Below are 8,555 nucleotides of genomic sequence, written 5' to 3'. Positions count from 1 at the left end.
AACGTCCAACAAACCTGATAACAACGTCCAATAAATGGTAGAGGTTCCCCTCTCATAAAGAAACTGGTGATGATTGAGATGGAGGGCTAGAGCATTAGAAACTTGATTAAGGAGAATCTTGTGACCCTATTAAGGAGTTGCTTTGAGGAGAAACAATGTACCACATCGAAGCCCATAAGACAAGCTGCAACATTAGCGATTTTTTTTGTTTTATGAGAGGTAAAGAAACACGAGGAACAATCATCCCACATGGGTGAAGATGAAACCAAAACTTCCACTATGTCGTAAATTAGTATATACTTTGATGAAATGAATTGTCTTCTGGAATTCTTTTGGGTTCTGTAATTGAAACATGTTGAGCTTGGTCAACTTAACATGTAAATGCAATTTGTTAGAATTGATCACTCTAACAACTACAAATTGAAGTTAGAAAGATTCAAGATGAAGACACTAAGTTTGTATATGATTTTAGAAGAAGTTGGTGAAGTGTGATGGTGGTAGTGGAAATTAGTTGGTTGAAGCAGTAATAGATGGACAAAGAGGTTAAATGATTGTGTGTTGAAATAAAGAAGACTCAATATTATGTTGTAATGTGAACCACACATGTATTAGTAAGCAAGTACGATGCTTTGTAGTGGTCTTTGGAAAGTATATACCCTGTAACTCCATGAGTTGGAGTGTTTAATGTAAGCTTGATGAGGCATGTGTACCCCCATAAAGTTTGTGGTAATATTAAAACCACTTTGGAAGTGTAGGTTTGTGGAAAGTCGGAAAACACTTTGCAGTGTAGGTTTGTGGTAAGCCAGACACCACGTGTGAGAGTGAAGTGGATAGGGATTCTTGTAGGCATGGTGTAGGGTCAGCTGACAAAACCATGGGCATGGTTTAGGGTCAGCCGAAAAAACCTTGGGCATGGTTTAGGGTAAGTCGATAAAACCCAGAGCATGGTTATGGGTAATCCAACAAAACCCAACCCATGATGACGATGATGGAGGGGGATTTATAGGTACAGGTAGAAGTATGCAGATAATGGTTGAATGAACTACGTACATGAAGGACATCCTAGTTGATTGGAGGTTGTAGCAATTGGCACTCATGTATTCTGGTAGATGGTTGTTCCTTTATATGGAATTCAACAATTTGATGATGTCTGCATGAACAAGGTACAAGGCATGATTTTCAGATTGGATCAAATGTAGATCTTGCTGATTGAAATCGAGACAGGTAGTTATTAAGGAGTTGACTTGGAAAAATATAATTCCTACTTGTCTTTTTTGTGATTCATTCTATGTATAGGAGTCTGGTCCTAGTATTTGGGAGTTTTTTGAGGTGTAGTTGGTTGAGAGTTTCTCTCCACCTAGTTAGCTTCCTAGATTGGTGTGTGGTTCATATATTCACTCAACCAAGAGATTGTATGTCCAAGATATACTAGCTGTCACAACCCCACACTAGTGGTGGTTCAATTTCCACTTGTGGGCACGGTACAACACAAATCAACCCTTTCATTTCACCACTACAACGGTTCTCGAACTACGCCTATCCAACACTTAGTCAATTTTCTTCAAGTGTTCTTCTTAGCCATACATATATAATGGAAACAATTAATCTTCATTCAATTATCTTTCATTAGTAGTAAAATCATAAACATCATCAAAACGCAATGTACAACAATTATAAATGGGAGGGGCAACTCCCTGACAAGTCTACGCAATCACTTTACAATTCTGTAACTTCAATTTCACAAAATTCAACAATTTACAAGGTCGTGCAACCCCTACACGTTTATGTAGAAAATATGATGTCGGTTAACCTGATAATGCAATATAAATCAAAGCAGAATACTATAACCTACTTATACTATCAATTTGTGGAAGCTTAAAGATCAAGCTAAACAATATTACCAGAAGAAGAAGAATCAATCACACAATACACATAAAAATACTTTGGGGAAAGCCTCATCTATAAACCCCATACTATTGTATTATCATACACGATGGAAATAAATAGGAATTATACAAATCCTTAGCTCTCACAGCTAGCTAGCGCTCAATACAATCCTCACAGATGCTCACAGGCAATCTTGGCTTCTCTCCAGCCTTCCTCTCTGCCCTCTAAGCTCCTATTTCCTTGTGTTGTTCCTTGTGGATGATATCCTATTACCAAGTGGATGACATCTCCTCCAAAACTGCGCAATATTCAAGGATTATGCCTTGACTACATGCATGAGTTTTCTTTATAAGAAAACACATGCAACTGATAGTACATTTTCCTTGAACATTTAACTCAACTGGGTCTTTCTCAGAATAGACATGCATGAGTTTCCGATGAGGGAATCTTCAGTTAACTGGAGTAGCACTAGTTGAGTGCATGCATGCATCAACTGACTGTTAACTCACTATTAGTTCCTCAAATAGTTTGGAGCTAATTTCACTAGACTTAACTCAGTAAACTAAGTTAACTAATTACAACTCAAATATAACTCAATATTATCTCCTTAATTTAAGGGATAACTCTTGCATGACTTCAGAAAGACTTCTAACTTGAATTTTTCCAACTAATTAATTTAAAATAAATTAATTAATTAATTCCAAGTAGTTGTTAAGACTAAATTCGATTTTAATTCTCATTTTAATTCAAGGACAAATTAAATTGGACTATTCTTGTTGCCATATTTCAACACTCCCTCTCAACAAGAAAGGGATTATCTTACTTTGTCTTTCGAAGTATCATTGAATGATAGCTTTGAAACCCAAATGAGCGCGAGACGCCGTAGAGGCTAGGGCTTCCACCGTCGACGCCGCAGAGCTTCCACCGTCCACGACTCGCAGGCTAAGGACTAGCTAGGTTGCGGTGCGGGTGCGGAAATTATTTCGGTTCTGGTCTTTAGTTTTTTACCCTATGGGGGCGAGGTGGCTGCCCTTGCCGCCTCTGCCCCCGATCTCACCTCTGCTCTGGTTGGTGCTTTTCCTTTGCAGCGACAATTGGTGTTGTTTTGGTCGCTCGCGAGCTTATCCATTTGGAGCATTGAGGGAACAGGGGTGTGGAGGTTCTGACTCTGCATTGTTTCGTGCCACATCAAATGGCTGGTTTCGCTAGAGTTTTCTGCAGGCTGCTGAGGATGTATGGGGCAGTTGTTCTGCCTCTGGATTCGTCTGCTTCTGGAGGAGAGTTTTGAGGGGGCGGGGAAGGAGTGGCTACCCTGGCTGCTCTCTTCCTCATTTCATGCCTCTCCTTCTTGTCTGGGCAGCCTGATCTAGAGCCTACTATTCTCTTTTTCCCTCCACAGGAGCTTTTTTCCGCTTGTGGTGCATTGGTGCCGGATCTTCTTTCGGGGTGCTGCACCTCTGCTCTTTTTTGTTGTTTTTTTGTAATAGGTTTGGGTATCCTCTTCAGGTCTGTTTTTAGGGGCACAATATTGGCCATTTGGGGTTAATTTTTTGGGCACTGTTGATGCAGATTTGTTGGGGTTTACATACCCTTTTGTTTGCTACTCTGTCTGAGGGCTTTTCTGGATACTTCATTTGGAGTATTGTTTTGTAAGTGGCTCTGCCCACATTTCTGCATATGCTTCAAGCATCTACAATATGTAATCTTCTGATTAATGAAAATTACGAATTTTCTCCACAAGAAAAAAAAAGAAAGGGATTATCTGCCACCCTGATCTTGTCTCTATGGAACTCGAATTTACACTTTGACAATGCCTTTGTCAAAATGTCAGCATCTTGCTCCTCTGTCGAAATATATCGCAGCAACATGATCCTCTCGACCTGTGAAAAGCCACAGGCATCAAATCTTTCCTTATGCTTCTCCACACTACCATCATCAACTTGATTTACCTTGTAAAGTCAATGGGAACTCACAACTGACTTGTTCTCTGGTCTCGGAACCACATCCCAAACACTGTTACGAACTACGGGAGTCATACTCCTCCACCATAACATCAACCCAAGTCGGCCGCTGCAATGCTTCCTCAAAGGAATATGGCTCAGTCTCAACACAGTTCCTAGCAAGGGCCATGTATCCAGTGTATCTCTCAAGTGACCTCCTCTGTTTGCGCTGAGTAGATGGTTCTCCCACATTCTCTCTCGCATCCTCCAACAATCTATCAACTTCTTTTGTACACTTCCTTCCATCTCTGGAAGACTCTGCTTGAGTGGATTTCTCCACTCTTGGAACCTCTGCATGTGGCTGCTTCGCATCAGTCTGAGGCTCCTCCTCCTTAGGAACCAACAGTTCCTCCACAGCTTGTAATTGGAGCTCCCTCTCAAGGGAAACTCGCATGGCCTTCTGCTCATTAAACTTGAGATCTCTGCGAACCACTATCCTTCGACTGGTAGGCAAGTACACCTGATAGTTGTGAGGTGTATCAGTGTACCCCACAAGTATCCCCAATTCTGCTGTCGGCTCAAGCTTCTTCTGTGCATCCTTTTTCAGATGGCAATATACTGATGAGCCAAAGATCCTGAAGTGACCCACATTTGGTCTCTTACCGGAGAAAGCTTCCTCTGGTGTCTTCATCCCAAGTATGCGATGCAGGCTTCTATTCTGAAAATAGATTGTTGTGTTGCATGCCTTAGCTCACAAGTGAAGTGGTAGGTCTTGGTCATGCAACATTTCCCGTGCTGCCCCTACAATAGTTTTATTCTTCCTCTCGGCCACCCCATTCTTCTGTGGCTTATGAGGTGCCGTCAACTCTTGTTTAATTCCTTCCACTGCAAAAAATTCCTTAAACTCTTAAGAGACATATTCTCCACCATTGTTGCTTCTCAAGGCCTTGATCTTCTTCCCTGACTCCTTCTCGACCAAAGATTTGAACTCACAAAACTTTGTGAAGGTTTGGTCCTTTTTCTGCATGAAATAAATCTAGCATTTACGAGAATAGTCATCAATGAAAATCACATAATACCTTTGCTTCGCGGTGGATGCCGTCGAGAATGGTCCACACACATCAGTGTGAACTCGCTCTAAGATAGCCTCTGCTCGACTATCTCGATCATGAAATGAAGACTTGGTGTACTTTCCCAAGTTACAACCTTTGCATGTGTCAACTTGCTCAAGTTTACCTTTGGGAAGTCCTGTAGATATCTGTTGCATTATCTTCAAAACCCCATGATGCAAATGGCCCAATTGCTTGGGCCATAACTGGCCAATGTCTTGGCTTTGCACCAATTCTACTTTCATACTCAATGCTGCACAATCATCTACCTCTAGTTTATAGAGATTCTTCACCCGAATCCCTATCCTCTTGGTCTGACCTATGGCTATGTGTATTAGGAATGCCTTTCCTTTATTGAAGACAACATCGTAGCCTTTGTCCTCCAATATCGCGACCAATACCAAGTTCTTCTTCAGTTCAGGCACATACGTCACATCTGGCAAAGTGAGAGGAGCTCCATGCTCCCTCTTAAAAGCAATCATGCCCACTCTTGAAACACTATAACTTTCGTTGTCACCCATCTCTATGCACATCTTGAGGTCTTCCTCCTCCAAGGAACTTAATAAATTTTTATCACCGGTCACGTGGAATGAGGCTCCACTGTCAATATACCAAACACAACCCATCATCGATGACACCATGCATGCGATGAGGGTAAAGTCCATTTCGAATTGAGAGGTTAATGCCTCACCTTCTGATCCTTCCAAGGATCCCTTCTTAGACTTCTTCGATGGGAAATTAGTCGCATAATGTCCCATCTCGTGACAATTCTTACTTTAGACATGTCACCTTTCTTCCCTCCATGAGAAGAATTTGATTTGAAATGGGAAGTCTTCCCCTTCCCTTTCCTTGCCTTACTTGCCAAGGCCAGATTTTCTTCATCATCATTCTTGGATGAAGAACCATCTCGTGTGCTCCTCTTGATCTCCTCCTACATAAGATCTGACCACATTCATTCCTAATCCGACAATTTCTCCCTTCCATTCATAGAGTCCTGATAGTTATTCCAACTCTTTGGAAGGCCAAGGAGAGCAAGGCTCACCATATCATCATCGATAGTAGTTATTCCCACACTGCCAAGCTCATCTCTGCGGGTGGTGAGCTTGTTCAGATATGTGGAAATAGTATCGCCCTTCTCCATCTTGATTCTTCGAAGCTTATCCTTGAGCGCCAATTTCCTCTGGTCGCTATTGTTCTGGTAGAGGTCCTTCAATGTCTTCCACATTAAAAATGGAGTATCTTCCCATGGAGACTCGAGACGATATGGTCTCGAATTCCCTCAAGGATGATCTGTCTCACCTTCGCCGCACACTTCTTCCACTCAGCCAACTCTTGTGCATTAGTTGAAGCTGGCTTTGGGATTTCTTGATCAATGAATTCCTTCAAGCCATTGTCTTATAATACAACCTCCATTCTATCTTTCCATGCTATGTAATTCGAGCTACCTTCCAAGGCATACTCGAGTCTCAAGCCATAGAACGCCATTGGCCAACCTTGAAGTATGATATGAATTCGATTTGCACCTACAACCCCGAACTTCAAACTTCGAATTCTCTTCTCAGTATATTGTTCACAGCTCTAATACCATGTAGAAAATCTCTACAAATCTAGCTCTAATACCATGTAGAAAATCTGATGTAGGTTAACCCGATAATGCAATATAAATCAAAACAGAATACTATAACCTACTTCTACTATCAATTTGCGGAAGCTTAAAGATCGAGTTGAACAATACAACCAGAAGAAGAAGAATTAATCGCACAATACACATGAAAATACTTTAGGGAAAGCCTCAGCTAAAAACCCCACACTATTGTATTATCATACATGATGGAAATACACAGGAATTATACAAAGCCTTAGCTCTCACAGCTAGCCAGCTCTCAGTACAATCCTCACAGACGCTCACAAGAAATCTTGGCTTCTCTCCAGCCTTCCTCTCTACCCTCCAAGCTCCTATTTCCTTACATTGTTCCTTGTGGATGATCTCCTATTACGAAGTGGATGATCCCTCCTCCAAAACTGCGCAATCTTCAAGGATTATGCCTTGACTTCATGCATGAGTTTTCTTTATAAGAAAACACATGCAACTGATAGTACACTGTCCTTGAACATTTAATTCAACTGGGTCTTTCTCAGAATAGACATGCATGAGATGAGTTTCTGATGAGGGAATCTTCAGTTAACTAGAGTAGCACTAGTTGAGTGCATGCATGCATCAAATGACTATTAACTCACTATTAGTTCCTCAAACAGTTTGGAACTAATTTAACTGGACTTAACTCAGTAAACTGAGTTATCTAATTATAACTCAATCTTATCTCCTTAATTTAAGGGATAACTCTTGCATGACTTCAGAAAAACTTCTAACTTGAATTTCTCCAACTAATTAATTTAAAATAAATTAATTAATTATTTCCAAGTAGTTGTTAAGACTAAATTCGATTTTAATTCACAATTTAATTCAAGGACAAATTAAATTGGAATATTCTTGTTGCCATATTTCAATAGTTTATGCCCAAACACTGCCCAACATGTAACCCACAACGACCCATGTTCAGACAAATACGACCCGTAGCCCTCATTCAGTGCACAATGTCCGTCGTGCGACAAAGTGTGGCCTACGGCCCACATTCAGCCCACAACTTCCATCATTCAATGAAGTACGACCTGCGACCCACGTTCAACTTACAGCGTATGTCGTTCAACAAAATGTGGCCTTCATTCAGTTAAGTGTGGCCTGCTGCCCACCGTTCAGCTAAGTGCGGCCTGTGGCCCACGTTCAACTAAGTACGACACTGCGAAAACCCCAAGTTCCGATCCTCCAAAGTTTGCCTTTACTTAGCTTGCCCGCCCTGCGGTCTCATGCCAAGTTCTCTCTTTTCTTATCCTTTGAACTCTTGGTCAAATTGATTGTTGTCCAAATGAGTGGTAGCCTCTGTCCATATGTACACTTCGCTACCCATCGAATAAACCAAGGGTCGCGTCCTTTGGGTTATCTTCATGGGTCAATCTGCCCATATTTTGCCCAACCAACCTGTCTGCATGCCCAACACATGTCTCCTCAATGTTTCTAAGTCATGCGGATGACCTACATTCAGTTAGGTGGACGCCCTCGCTCATCTGCATGTGCCTGCCCATTGCATCGCTAGGTCACCCAATGCTCGTCGCATTTCCCAATCGCTCGATGCACATCGCACTCTCCCACCGAGTCACCTTTGCTCGAACACGAGTTGCCTTTAATCGAACTTGGGCGCCCATCATTACAATGCGCCCGCTACTACGTCCACATGCTCGTAGCACAACTTAGGCGTGCCCGTACTCACATCGTCGGTTTTTCGACTCTCTTGCCTGTGGGTGGTTGACTTGGGCACTTTCCAACTCGAGACTCTGACACTAACTATCTCAAGACATGATTGGATATATTTATATTGTATTATTATTTTCATGTGAATATAATTTTGATTACATTTAGAAAATATTTATGCCAAACTATAAAATTAATTTAAATCCGCACTTCGCTGACCTTTAAATTAAATCTTAAGCCACACCTTGCAAAGCTTTAAATTGATAATGATAATAATAATCACCACCACAATGTTCCAATAGATTCATACTA

The sequence above is a fragment of the Pinus tabuliformis genome, chromosome 9 (genome assembly GCF_031772625.1).
Source record: "Pinus tabuliformis cultivar Carrire ecotype Pingquan chromosome 9, CPIR1, whole genome shotgun sequence".
Taxonomy (NCBI): Eukaryota; Viridiplantae; Streptophyta; class Pinopsida; order Pinales; family Pinaceae; genus Pinus; species Pinus tabuliformis.
Note: the sequence above shows the minus strand (reverse complement) of the source record.